Source organism: Lactuca virosa, chromosome 9 (assembly GCF_052849685.1).
Source record: "Lactuca virosa cultivar CGN04683 chromosome 9, Lactuca_virosa_CGN04683_v6, whole genome shotgun sequence".
Taxonomy (NCBI): domain Eukaryota; kingdom Viridiplantae; phylum Streptophyta; class Magnoliopsida; order Asterales; family Asteraceae; genus Lactuca; species Lactuca virosa.
The window spans coordinates 95,951,057-95,965,889 of record NC_136434.1 but is presented as its reverse complement, the minus strand read 5'-3'; the positions used below and the strand labels follow the sequence as shown (position 1 = coordinate 95,965,889).

At 36.2% G+C, this 14,833-nt stretch overlaps 1 non-coding gene across 1 annotated transcript; it reads left to right on the top strand.

Moving 5' to 3' along the window:
- Nucleotides 1-11,384: 11,384 nt before the first annotated feature.
- Nucleotides 11,385-11,490, top strand: LOC145141687 (small nucleolar RNA R71). The gene has a single exon (XR_013722882.1). It is a non-coding gene; the product is annotated as a small nucleolar RNA R71 (small nucleolar RNA).
- The last annotated feature ends 3,343 nt before the right edge of the window (nt 11,491-14,833 follow it).

The window sequence follows — 14,833 nt, the reverse complement described above, 5'->3', positions numbered from 1 at the left end:
ACGTCTTCCATGTGTTTACGTTTTGGAAAATCTAACACTGGGGTGTTCGGATATGTTGATTCAGATTATGGAAAAGATTTGGATAAACGAAGATCAATTACAGGGTATGTGTTTACACTAAATGGTTGTGCTGTTGTTGGAAAGCCCAGTTGCAGTCTACAGTTGCCCTGTCTTCTACCGAGGCAGAGTACATGGCGATTACAGAAGCAGTTAAGGAAGATATCTGGTTGAAGGGGTTATTCGGAGAACTCGATGATAGAATAAAGGTGACCATAGTTTTCTGTGACAACCAGAGTGCTATCTTCTTGAGTAAAGATCAAATGTTTCATGACCGAACAAAGCATATTGATATTCATTATCATTTTGTGCGGGATATCATTGAAAAAGGTGATTGTGTTGTGGACAAGATTCATACAGATTATAATCCCGCTGATATGTTCACTAAAAGTCTTCCTATAGCCAAGTTCAAATTATGTTTGGACATGGTGGGTGTTTCTGATCGCAGTTGAGCCTGAAGGCTCGTGGTGGAGGAAGTATTATTTATTTTTTCGGAAACAATTTTTCTCTATACAAAATTGCAGTTTTTTATGGAAGTTTTAGAGTTTGATGAGCTAAAGGTTTTGACTAATCGTAAAGCATGATTTGCTTAATTTTGATGTCAAGGTGGAGATTGTGGAAAAGTTGCCTCCAAAATTAGCAAGTGGCAAATAGTTCAGGGGTTATTTCCATAACTTATCATTTACTATTCATAGTTTGACTATGAATAGTAATCTAATATGAAATTGAAAATGAAATTGGACGGAATGGAGGCGTAGACATTATTATATGTGTATAGTAATATGCAATATGAATTTGAAGATTGTAGGCGCAGCAATTTTGTCTTGGACGGCATTTTTGTTTTCTTCTTTCATTTGTATTCTCCTCTTTGGCTATAATAGCCAGAGAGATTTAACTCACGAATAACCCAACAATCAAAATATATATATATATAGTAAAACATTACATATATATATATATATATATATATATATATATATATACTGATACACCACCATATATTTTAGCCCTCTCACTCTATTTGTAATCTCTTTCATAATCCCTGTAAACACTGCAAATTATAGTGAATTGTTTATCGGCTTCCTCCGCCCGTGGTTTTTTTTTCCGATTTGGGTTTCCATGTAAATTCCTGTGTCTCTATTCTATTTATTTTATTCGTATTTCGTTGTGATTATTACGCTTTGATAATTTTTGATCTCATTCCGCATTGAGCTAATATTATTTAAGTCTATTCGGATCCTTCGTATTTCACAACACTATAATTAGTTATATTGGTTAATTGGATGTACGCTTTGTTTGTTTTATCATCTTCAATAGACAATATTACACATGACGGCTCAAGCCCTTTGTTTTCTTTTAACTGTAGACAAAGTTGCAAAAAATGGTGTGCATGGTAGCTAAAAATATGTGGTGTTAGTAAAAAATGTTTGATAGTCACGTTAATGTTTCAATTTTAAATACATTATGTAGTTTTGGTCTCTAATATATATACAGGATATTTTTTTTATTATTTTAGTCCCTAAGAAATGAAGAATATGCCCTTAAATAGTTAGTTTAATAAAAAATAAAACAAAAAACCAAAATCCGACCACCTTCTCTCTCTCTCTCTCTCTCTCTCTCTCTCTCTCTCTCTCTCTCTCTCTCTCTCTCTCTCTCTCTCTCTCTCTCTCTCTCTCTCTCTCAAAGAATCCTAAATCTAGACCACCATGACACCCGCCTCTTACACTCCGGACTATGGTCGATCATCTACCATCACCTCTTAACAAAAAAAAGGAAAATAAATAAATTATAAAGGCATAAAAGTAATTTAAGTGTATAAGGACCAAAATCACTAAAAAAAATCCAAAATTGGACCATTGATGTACCACCAATTTTTTTTTGGATAAAAACCAAATATTTTTAACAATCATATGGATCATTTTTACAATTTTGTCTTTAATTTACATTAAGGAATCTCCAACCTAATATCCTATTTGGTAGGAAACATATTTGATGGATTTTTATACATAAAATAAAGTGTTTTTCATTATGACCGGCAACAAAAGCATTTAAAAATAACTAATTTATTTTAGACCATTTTAAAACAAAACAATCAATGATCCTTTTACATAGGTTATAATGATATAAAACCAACCATATTGTTTTAGAATGACAACATTTGGAGCCTTTGAACCCACTTGTTATTGGGTATTGAAGTAGATGGCAAAAGACAAGAAGCTTGATATTCTCTATAAGTATACACCACCAAGAGTAAGACATTTTCGAATGCTAGTTACTTGTTGTATCTTGAGTTTCTTAAGCCTTTATATGCTTAACGAAAATAAGCACTAAAGGAGAAACAAAAAGTAGCACCAAATCACTAGCAACTAACTGTGAGAGAGAGAGAGAGAGAGAGAGAGAGAAGCCACAATTATGAGAGATTTCACAAGGCTAAAAAACTAGTTTTCTCATGCATAAGACACTCTTATATAATCCAATGCAAGTAAGGTCAAACCTTTATTATGTTCTAAATAAATATAAAGCAAAGTGAGCATGGGGGACAAGTGAAGGGAGGTTACAAGCAACATCCCATGTCACTTGAAATCCTCGACTATGGGGACAAAAAGAAGAAGAAAAAAAGTTAGGCTAGTTACTTTAACGATAAAGGTAACTAACTAGTAAGTCTTTAGTTAGCCAAAGTGTCCAAAACATTATCCCCAAATTTACGGTCATTTTAAAAATTTTATTTATGTTTATTTTAAAACAGAGTATTTATTTTATTGCGGAATTGGTCCCAAAAATTTCCTTGGCATGATATAATATCAAATCAAGGCGTTTCAGAAGAAATGTTTTTCATTTATTTATAAAAGTTTGGGATGTCATAACTAATATAATATATAAGCATAAACAGACCTTTAATTTATACTAACGAACTAAATCTCCTTTAATCTCTCAATGTAATGTTCCTTTCACAGATACATGTGATACAAATAAACTGAGTGGCTCAGGTTGAGAAAACTTGTGAGATACATAGGATTTTCAACCAATAATATTATAGTTAATTTGTTTATTCACACATTTTGTGTCAAACAATTAACCCAATTACCTATCCCCGTTTTTTTATTTATTTTTCCCTAAGGAATTATGCTAAGGATCATCATCTACATCGCATTTACCTACCATCGCCTACATCGCATTTCCTTATATGTTTATTGCTAAGGAATTTTCCTAAGGATCATTGTCTACATCGCATAGACAATATTGTTTTGGGGATTACTCCCCCAATACGTGTCCAATAAGGGTTAGAGTATCATCGCATGAATACGTAGTTACTACATTGCTTGAACTCGTAATTCATCACCTACAGGTTATGATCTTGTCGATGTTTTCACATGACTTTTTAGATTAGTCAATGGTCGCCATCTATACTCTGGTAGATGACTACATCGTAATATCGCAAGTCAAGGTCGGGGCATTTCCTAGTCAGCTCCTATTTATCATTACCTATTTACCATCACCTATCTATCATCTCCTATCTACCATCTGCTATTACATGAAGTTCACTGTTTGTACCAAAAAGTACTAAACAGTTTGAAAACCCTTTTTTATTTATATAAATGTAATATTTATATAATTGTGATTAATTAGACCTTCAATTATGTAACTTTACCCCAAGCCTACAACCAAACAATGAACAGGAAATGGGGTCAAATTATATATTCGAAATCTTTTGAATCCAAATTATATAATTCACACATATATAAATATGTAATTTTTATGATAATTATAACAATTTAAAAACTTAAAATACATTTAAAAGCATTTTAAAAGAGTTTAACAATTTTTCGAAGAGTTTAACAGTGTTTAAAAATAGTCTACATGACTTTAAATCATTTTGGAAGTATTTGGTAATGTTTTATTGTTAACAAAATATTTAAAAACATAAGATAACCTTTTCTGTGATTGTTATCTGATGCGTGCAAATAGCTACACTTAATTTTATATTTATAACCTAACTAACTTAACTAACTAAATTGCACCTAGGCAGTGTACCTAATCAAATTATAGAATAGTCGGGTAAGTCGGGTGTCGATCACAGGGAATGGTTTTGTCTAATTAATCTATCTACTACTAAATTAACCTAATTACTAACAAAGGAAGGGGATTTATCTAATTTTGCAAGTTTAGATAAACTTAATTCTTTAACACAAATTCAATCAGTAAACAAAACACTTCTGTTAGTTCGAATCCACTTTCCTTCAATGGTTTGTAAATTAGCTATGACAATTATTGTTGGTTACCAATTAAGATAGTATTAGCAATTTAGTTCTAAATCTACTAACATTAATTAATTCATGTAAATCTATGTATGGTCACACAATAGTTAACACAGAATCAATTATTTAATGGAATTAGAGCCATGTAAGATTGATTTGGAAAACACACTTATGGTCATAATATGAGTTCTCTAGCACAGCCTAATTCAATAGTTCAATTACTTATCTAAGATTGGTTTAATCTTAGCTCTAATAAACTAGTGTTCACTGAATTATTAGGTATTCAAATTCATGCAGCTTCATATTCACTAACTACACAGAACAAGAATTTAAAGCAATCAAATATTAAATCAAACATGCTAGGTTCAATCAATCAAACACAAGTCATAACCAACAAGTAAATCAAAACTAAGTTATTGAAACCATGAGTTCCAGCTTCATCGAGCTAACAGAAGCAGCTAGATTTAGCTGGACATACTAGCAAACAAACTCAAATAACTCATACTCAAAAACATAATTAAAGTGTACCAAATTATTAAGCTGATATGAACTCTTATTTCTTCCTTGGTAAGCAACTTAATTCCAGACTTCTTCTCCCTCTGAATTTCGTCTCCAGGAACCCTCCAAGTTGGCCAAAAAGTCCCTCAAGTCGTAATGATTAAGTAAATATATAGTTTCTGATTTTTCCATTCTCACGACGTGAGCAAGTATTTCTCACGTCGTGAGTACGTAATTATCCGTGTTTAATAAGGATTCTTCCTCCCGATGCCTATCTTCTCGAATACTCCAACTCACGTCGTGAGTACGCGTTTTTGCTGGATTTTTATTCTTTTGAGTCTTCATCCTCCAAAGTTCCATCCTTTGACGTTTTTAGTCCCTTTTCTTCAAAATGTCTTCTATTCGGCTGCAAAGTACAATTTAACCTTATAAGTATCATTATTCCATGCAAATAACCAAAATATTAATAAAAATGTACTTAAATATTGCCTAAAAACATGTATAAATATGACAATATCAAAATACCCCACACTTATTCTTTGCTTGCCCTCAAGCAAATCTACTTATTTTTAAACTCAAACCTTCATCACTAACATCACATAGAACAATCCATTTCAAGCTTAGTCATTATGCCAAGTCCGCAACGCATGCATTTGTGTCTAAAAATTTCCTAAGGACCCCCCTAATTCTAAATACTCACAATCCTCATAAACATTCGCCCACTTCTTTTGAACAACGCTCATTTTATGCATCCCTCCGAATCCATCCTCAGAAAACTTTCTAACCTCAAGGTATTTTTGTAAAGCTACCCAAGCGTACATAATCTAGAAATTACAATTTTTTAGATACCACAATATGGAGTTCTTGAATTCTTCACTTTCTTTGATAATTGATCTTTGATTTCTTTGAATTCACCACCTTTTTGTGTGATTTTTGGTATCTTCAACTTTTGAATTTCTTCATAATTTTTTATCTTTGATCTTCAAACTTTATACTTTTATTGCTCCAAAAATTCTTCAACTTTTCAGTAATTTCTCTCTTTTTTTTATATGTATTCACTTTTTTTCACTCAAAAACCTACATGCTTAAGCAGGGGCGCTTAACTTCAACCCTTATTGGTTAAAGTATTAGTCTTCCTGGATACATTTCTGGTACACGACGCTAAACACATTGTGATCCTCAAACTAAGCGAGGTTGTGTTTTTGTTCCATGATTTCACTAGAATAAAGGGGGCCACAAATGCACTATAACGTATATTAGCTCAACTAAACATTTGAGCTCTCGTCGGATCATCTCATACAACACTAGCAACTTAAGTTCCAATTACTATTACTAGATTAATTATTATATTATTATTTCAAACCTATGAAAAATTTATTTCTAAATTTTTAAATTATCTAAATTTTCTAGCAATTTACTTTTTCTACCCCCTACCCCACACTTATGACATACAATGCCCTCATTGTATGCATGACATAAATTAAAAGCAATAAAATGGAGAAAAAGGAACAGACTCCCCTGGGATAGAAGTGGCAAGATCAAACTCTAATCGTGGGATGAAGTGTGCATCTTGAATATGGACCTCTTCTTTGAATAAGGAACTTGGATCTTGATCTCGCGAGATATGTAATGTGCTAACAAAACATGGAATCGAAACTTCAATCTTCAACAAATGTGGTGCAAATCTCCAAGGTGTGAAGAACAATGTGGGAAAGCATACGCCACATTTAATGGTAGAGGAAACGAGCCATAAGTATTGTCATGATAACTCCAAAAAGAATGGTGGTGAATCATGCAATAAATATGAATGAAAAGGCTTCATTTTTGTGAAAATATACGACTCACGGCGTGGTGGTAAGGATTACAACGTGAGGTCGCTAAAACGTGGATTCTGGAACCCTTCGTAACCGAGCTCACGACGTGAGTATAAAAGCCTCACGACGTGAGAACTGGGCAAACTCAAATCTGCCATTTTTCAAATCTTCTTTAAATTGCATTTCATCCCAATGTCTTAATGCAGTAAGACTCTTCCAAATTAACTATTTCTGACTCTTCTCTAACTTTATCCTCTCTCTCGACTCACCCCACATTTATTTTAAATTGTAGGTTTCGACTCTCGACTCTAGACGGCACATGGCTAGACATAAATGCTCTAGCAAATCTGGAAATAACCACCAAAGGAAATAGAAAAGTAACATAATAACTTAAAGAGTTTTACAAACCAAAACAAATTCCAAGAAAAACCAAACCAAACTAAATCAAACTAAAATAAGCAAAATAATCAGTTGTCATCTTCATCCTCTTGATCTCCACTCGTCCCCCCTCCATCTCCTCCTTGACTTTGATACTCACTCCACCTAGGGCAAATTGGGTAATGATACCCCAAATGAGGAGGTTGCTCAACATGCAAGTGTTGCACCAAATTCTCCACCATCCCACCAATCCAATTCACACATAACGATAACTGATCAAAGTAACCCGGCATGTCTCCCCCAAAGTTGGGTCCTCCCATGGGTGCATTTTTGTGCACCGGTTGTCCTCTATCACCTCTTCCTCTCACATTTCTTCGTCCTCTTGGCCTCAGTTGGGGTGCGGGTTGGTCTTGGTGTACCACATCATCATCCACCGGTATACTCCAATGTGATCCCTCATTTGTTACCACACGCATAGACTCTAAATATCCCATAGTGAGATCATCACCAAGCTTGCGTGTCAAAGTCCGGGTCAAACGTGGATAAGAAGACCATAGGATCTCGCAAGGTGTGTAACAAAATAACCCCCATTGATGGGGATACCTGCTCTATAAATAGCAGCCTTGTTGCCCAAATAGTTCGCCAGATGGTACGGGATGTTGCAGAAAACCCCCGGCGTCACCATGCTCAACAAGAAGAAAAGATTCAAGCTTGTAACCGTGTCCCCATGTCGCTTATGATTGATGGAAAAAGTAACCAACCGGTGAAGTAGCCGATCGATTGGGATCGAATGTGGCCTTCTTGGGAGACACCCGAATGGAAGGCACCATTTGCAATTGACACCCAAAAATCCGGTCCCGACGCTCCCGGCGAATACTCTCGTGCTGTTGTCCTCATGAGAAGCTCAAATGCAGGCAATTGTGTTTCATGCTGCTCATAAATACCCATGCGCCATGCAAAATCGGCCAAGATGCATTCTCTGTACTCGCAACCAAGGCGGAATACGAGTGCCCTTGAGTAAAAGGGATCAATAGTAGCGGCTTCAAAAGAGACGGGCGCAAAGAACTCCATACAAAGTTCCTGGTAAACTGGCTCACTGATAGCAAATAAGTTTCTCCACCCGTTACAAGTGAAGGAAAAATCATCCACTGAAAAGTGCTTGGTCAAAAACGGGGCCATCCTTTCCATCAACCCAATTTGCTCAAACCGGGCCAAATCAATTCTTGGGGAAATAGCAAACTCCATGTTATGTAACCATCCCAATTTGTTAGTGAAGTTAGAAAGCACATTGGTTGGCATATCCACTGGAAGTCGGTACAATGTGTGGCGTGATGATACATGACTTTGAAATTGCTCATTTGCATCTCTTGAATCCATTTTTCTGCAAAAACAAATAAACAAGAAAAACAAAACAAAATGCTCCTTATGTTAAACAGATTAGCAGCAATCAGAAAACAATATCACGGGTATCACGTCGTGAGCAATAAGGCTCACGTCGTGAGTTCGTTGCCGACAGCGAGAATGGGTCATGACAGTTTACACATCGGGCCAAATACCTTGTTGGGGTTTTATTCTAACTTAATTCTAAGTATACTCAACCCATATACAGTAAATATTTATCATATTTAGGGCATTGATTTTGACATTCAAATAAACTACAAACCCTAACACCTAAATCAACCAAATAAGTTAAAATTAAACACTAAAAGTAAGATTGGTGTACCTTAGATTGATGTTAATGTGAACACAAGAGTAAAATGTAGTGGAATCGGCCGAAATCGAGTGTGTGTGGGGGACCAAGAAGTTGTCGGCATTTGAGGGATAAGAAAAAGATAGGTCAAATGTGTTCTGCTTTCTTTAATCAGGTGGTCCCGATTCATTCTTGCTCATGTCGTGAGATTATAGTCCTCACGACATGAGTAATATGTGGGATAAAACAATTGGACTGTTTAATCAAGCGGAAATGGGCTAATACACTTATTGGAGTATTCTAAATGGGCTAATCATTAAAGTATTCCAGTCCGTATATCAGTCTAGACTCACGTCGTGAGCCATACGTGCTCACGTTGTAAGCTCGCTTCTTGTTTGAAAAATTAATTTCATTATTATTACTAACCTTGAATTTTTTAAACCATTTAATTTTAAGAAACCCCACACTTGATTTTTACCATTCAGAGGATTATTAGATGATGAGACAATTGATATTCTTAAAAACTAAATATACAAAAACTAAAATGAAAAGAAAATTCAAACCGAGCTCGGGTTGCCTCTCGAGAAGCGCTTCTTTTTGATGGAGTCGTGAACCGGACTCTGTGCCTCCTATGTTGAATCGTCTAAAGAGTCCACCACCAACTGAATCTTCTGCTCCTTCCATCGCCTCTTGTAAGCTTGGACATGTCTAATATACGCCTTCTTCGAGTTCTCCTTTTTAGCTTTCACCTCGTCTACATCAAGCTTTCTTTTGATCCCTTTAGTCTCCAATTTTTCTTCATTCTTTTTAAGCTCCATAGGAATCTTTTCTTCTTTCACCACCGGACTCGTCTCCTTAGATGTAACCTTGTCTTCATCCTCATCACTCAATACTTCATCGCTTTCCTTACTTACCCAAGAAGTTGTATTTGTATAGGCAATGACTTCAACTAAAAACTGGGACGGATGCTCTCGGTTTTGTTCGTTTGACTTGTTGAATTGTTTTCATCTCTTCTTCCATCAAATTCTCCAATTCCCCAAGTTCATTGTCTTCATTATGTTACAAACCTCATTTTGAACATCATTTCCCTTGAAATCTTCTTTTATTCCAAAAATTTCCTTCTCATCTCCAACTCTTAAAGTGAGCTTGGATTCGCGTATATCAACCAAAGCTCCAGCAGTATTAAGTAATGGGCGACCAAGAATAATCGTAACATTGGGATCTTCTTTCATATCTAAAACCACAAAGTCTATTGGAATAACGAATTTCCCAATTTTCACTAGAATATCTTCCACAATGCCCTGGGGTTGTGTCACTGAACGGTTTGCCATGTGAATAGTCATTTTTGTAGCCTTCAACTTCTGATAAAATGAATAAGGCATTAAATTTATGCTAGCCCTAGAATCGGCTAAAGCATAAATCTTCATATTATTCCCAAACTTACGTGGAAGAGTGAGGCGTCCAGGATCTCCCATCTTCTTAGGTAACTCTCCCATCACTACTTTTGAACTTTTTTCACTTAAAATGACTTTGGAATTTTTCTTCAATTGTTGACGAGTGTCTATTAAGTCTTGTAGGAACCTTGCATACTCGGGAATTTTGGCTAATGATCCGACAAAAGGAGTATTAATTGGTATACCATTCACGTGTTTTATGAACTCCAAATGCTCCTTTTCCAATGGACTAAGGTCAGCTCGGGATGGAAATGGTAAAGGCGGACGATAAGCCGGAACAATTTTTGGAGTTTTCTGTTCAGACTGATCCCACGTCGTGAGCATAGCGGGCTCACGTCGTGAGTTTGGTATTTCAGCAGAATTTTGATTTTCGATCTTTAACTTCTTTGGTTCTGGTTCGGGCTGCCTTGGCTCCACTTCTAATGCTTCTAGGAACTCAGAGATGACCTCTTCTTCAGTCTCGATCATCATAACATGGGATTGAGCATTCTTTTCGGGAATTTTTGAGGATAATTTGTTGCTCACCAAAGTGGTTAGTTGACCAATTTGGACTTCGAGATTATGGATCAATGCTTGATGATTTCTTAATGAAGCTTGCTGGTCAATCATCATTGTCTGCTGTTCTTTCATCATTTTCATGTGTTCCTTTAGCACTGCATCGGTATCATCATGCCTTTTCTCGGAAGCTTCCATAAATCGATTCAAAATGTTTTCCAAGTCAACCTTCTTCTCAGCTGGTGGTTGCTCTTTTTGGTAGAAGCCTCGACCTGTCTGCTTATATTTATCTTCCTTCTACTTCTTGTATTCATCATATGGCAGCCACTCCTTCTTTGGTTTTCTCCAATCTTCATCATACTTATCCCCACTCGAGTAGCAAACTTGAGCCTTTTTCTTCCCATATTCATCCAAGTTGCAATCCTTAGTCAAGTGTGGACCATTACACCTTTCACATCCAACTCTTATAGCATGAATTGATTGGTCCATTTTTGTCATTCTTCTGTCCATTGTATCAAGCATGGCCATTACAGTAGCCATGTCTGCAGAATTTCCACCCCTGCTTCCTTTAACTCCCTCATTTCTTGGATTATGGTACTCACGAGAATGCTTTGCAAATTCTTCAACTAACTCCTTAACCTCCCTTGGATTTTTCCTTGTCAGTGGCCCTTGAGAATCAAGGAGTTGCCTTGTCAAGACATTCACCCCATCATAGAATATGGACACCTCTTGTTGAATGTTAAGGTCATGTTGAGGACAATTCCTTAGCAACCCTTTGTAGCGCTCCCATGCCTCGTAAAGTGACTCCCTGGCTGTTGCTCAAAATTGGCTATCGCCTTTTTGAGTTTAGCTATCTTGGATGGTGGGAAAAATTGGTCTAAAAATTGTTCGTGCATCTGAGCCCAAGTAGTGATTGTACCAGGTGGAAGTGCTTTTAACCAATCTTTCGCAGCTCCATTAAAAGTAACGGGAAGCATCCTTAGCAAGACGGTATCTCTATTAACATTCGGGACATTAAAATAATCTGCAATGTCATTGACCTCATCTAGATGCTTAAAAGCATCCTCATGATCTTTTCCATAAAATGGAATATCTTTTAGTGCGGTAAGAATGTGTTCTTTCAGCTCAAATGTGGCAGTAGCGGGAATTGCGGGTTGTATTAACCCTGGACCAACATCGTCTCTAATACGCTTCTTGTAAGCTCCCATGGACATCTCTTCAATGTTTTCCATCTCGTTTTCTGGCTCGTTCTCTGGTTCACTCGTATACAGTCCAAACTCGGCCTCGGATTCGTATTCGGATTCGGTTGGGATAGGTTTTTGATCTAAGCTTTCTATTTTGCTCTTGTCCTTTGAAGATGAACTCGACTCTCCCGTTTTCTTTCCAGACTTCTTTGTAAAGACAGATTTGAGATCTTGGAAAGGTTTCTTCTTTGGTGTTTGGTTCACTTCTGCGTTTTTATCTGTCTTCTTGTAAAGGGCTGACTCTGGATCTTCAAGTGGTGGCACCAAAGGTGTGTTAGAGCCTCTGGTCATGAACTTCTGCAAAATAAACAAAAATAAAAACGTAAACTGAACTAAAATTAACTAAAAGTAGCCTACTGACTGATCACCATGACGTGGTAAAGATCACCACCTCGTGTTGTCGCAGAAAATTTAACAGAAAAGAAAAACGAAGAAAAAGTAAAAAACTACTGCACTCACGTCGTGAGTTGAGTACTGGAACAAAAAATTAAGCTGAAAAAGTAACTTTTTGCAGGTTTTACCCCACAAAAAGGATCGATTAATCTAAAGCAAATAAATCAACTAACAATTAAGCTGTTCCCCGGCAACGGCGCCAAAAACTTGATGCGTGCAAATAGCTACACCTAATTTTATATTTATAACCTAACTAACTTAACTAACTAAATTGCACCTAGGCAGTGTACCTAATCAAATTATAGAATAGTCGGGTAAGTCGGGTGTCGATCACAGGGAACGGTTTTGTCTAATTAATCTATCTACTACTAAATTAACCTAATTACTAACAAAGGAAGGGGATTTATCTAATTTTGCAAGTTTAGATAAACTTAATTCTTTAACACAAATTCAATCAGTAAACAAAAAACTTCTGTTAGTTCGAATTAATTCATGTAAATCTATGTATGGTCACACAATAGTTAACACAGAATCAATTATTTAATGGAATTGGAGCCATGTAAGATTGATTTGAAAAACACACTTATGATCATAATATGAGTTCTCTAGCACAGCCTAATTCAATAGTTCAATTACTTATCTAAGATTGGTTTAATCTTAGCTCTAATAAACTAGTGTTCACTGAATTATTAGGTATTCAAATTCATGCAGCTTCATATTCACTAACTACACAGAACAAGAATTTAAAGCAATCAAATATTAAATCAAACATGCTAGGTTCAATCAATCAAACACAAGTCATAACCAACAAGTAAATCAAAACTAAGTTATTGAAACCATGAGTTCCAGCTTCATCGAGCTAACAGAAGCAGCTAGATTTAGCTGGACATACTAGCAAACAAACTCAAATAACTCATACTCAAAAACATAATTAAAGTGTACCAAATTATTAAGCTGATATGAACTCTTATTTCTTCCTTGGTAAGCAACTTAATTCCAGACTTCTTCTCCCTCTGAATTTCGTCTCCAGGAACCCTCCAAGTTGGCCAAAAAGTCCCTCAAGTCGTAATGATTAAGTAAATATATAGTTTCTGATTTTTCCATTCTCACGACGTGAGCAAGTATTTCTCACGTCGTGAGTACGTAATTATCCGTGTTTAATAAGGATTCTTCCTCCCGATGTCTATCTTCTCGAATACTCCAACTCACGTCGTGAGTACGCGTTTTTGCTGGATTTTTATTCTTTTGAGTCTTCATCCTCCAAAGTTCCATCCTTTGACGTTTTTAGTCCCTTTTCTTCAAAATGTCTTCTATTCGGCTGCAAAGTACAATTTAACCTTATAAGTATCATTATTCCATGCAAATAACCAAAATATTAATAAAAATATACTTAAATATTGCCTAAAAACATGTATAAATATGGCAATATCATTATCACAGGTAAATATTAACACAATATTAATTGTGTTCAACTTGTATCCCCCCCCCCCCCCTAAAAGCATTTAAAATCATTAAAAAGGTAGATTATAGGGGTATGAACTCACCTGATAAGTGGTTATTTGGGCAGCGTTTCGTTTCTATAAATGATCTTTCTCGAAGAAATCGCGAGTTTCTAATGAAAAACTGGGCTCTATACGGGCAGAGTTTCGACAGGAAAAGATTATTTTCTGGAGGACTTCGGGGCTCCGGGCTTTCTTCAGGTGTTAGGGGTGTTCCCGAGGCTTCGTGGGGTTAAAAGTGGATTAAATGAGTGTTTAAGAGGAGAGAGGTATTGAATTTTGTAAACAAAACTCAGCCTCGCATCCTATTTATAGGAGGTTGAAACCTCGGAGTACGCTAGGCGTAACTTCGGTACGCTGGGCGTTCGGTGATGCGTGTCTTCGGACGTGTCAATCTGCGCGTAATACGTGTTGCATGCGAAGGAAGGGGCGACGTGGATGATCTGAGGCCTAGTCTCCGAGTACGCTGGGTGTACTCTTGTACGCGGGGCGTACTTCCTTTTTCCAAACTTCAAAAATTCATATCTTTAGCATACGAACTCCGTTTTTGACGTTCTCTATATCCACGCATAGGTGAGACCATGCTCTACAACTTTCGTTTAGACTCCGTCGGCTAATTTTGACTTTATTTTTAAAGTTATATTTTTAACAGGCCGGGACAGGAAAAGTCCGTTAAAAATTCATAACTTCTTCATCGGACATCCGTTTTTGTCTGTCTTTTTACCATTGAACTACAAATGACAAGATCTTCGATTCTCTTTTAGGTTGTTTCGGCTAAAAATCACTCAATCTTTATTTCGAGTTTCGGGTTGTGTACTGCTATGCCGATTCTTAGAAAAATCAAAACTTCCTCATACGAAGTCAAATTTGGACGTTCTTTTTATGTAAACTCTCGGTTTAATGTATTTTACGACTTTCATTTTGATTGTTAAGGCTAAAAATCATTTGATTGTAAGCTCACTTTTTACGTCGCACAGCGTTGTGCCGGTTCTGTCGCGGATCTTCGATTGGTCATAACTTCTTCGTTATAACTCGGATTTCGGCGTTCTTTATAT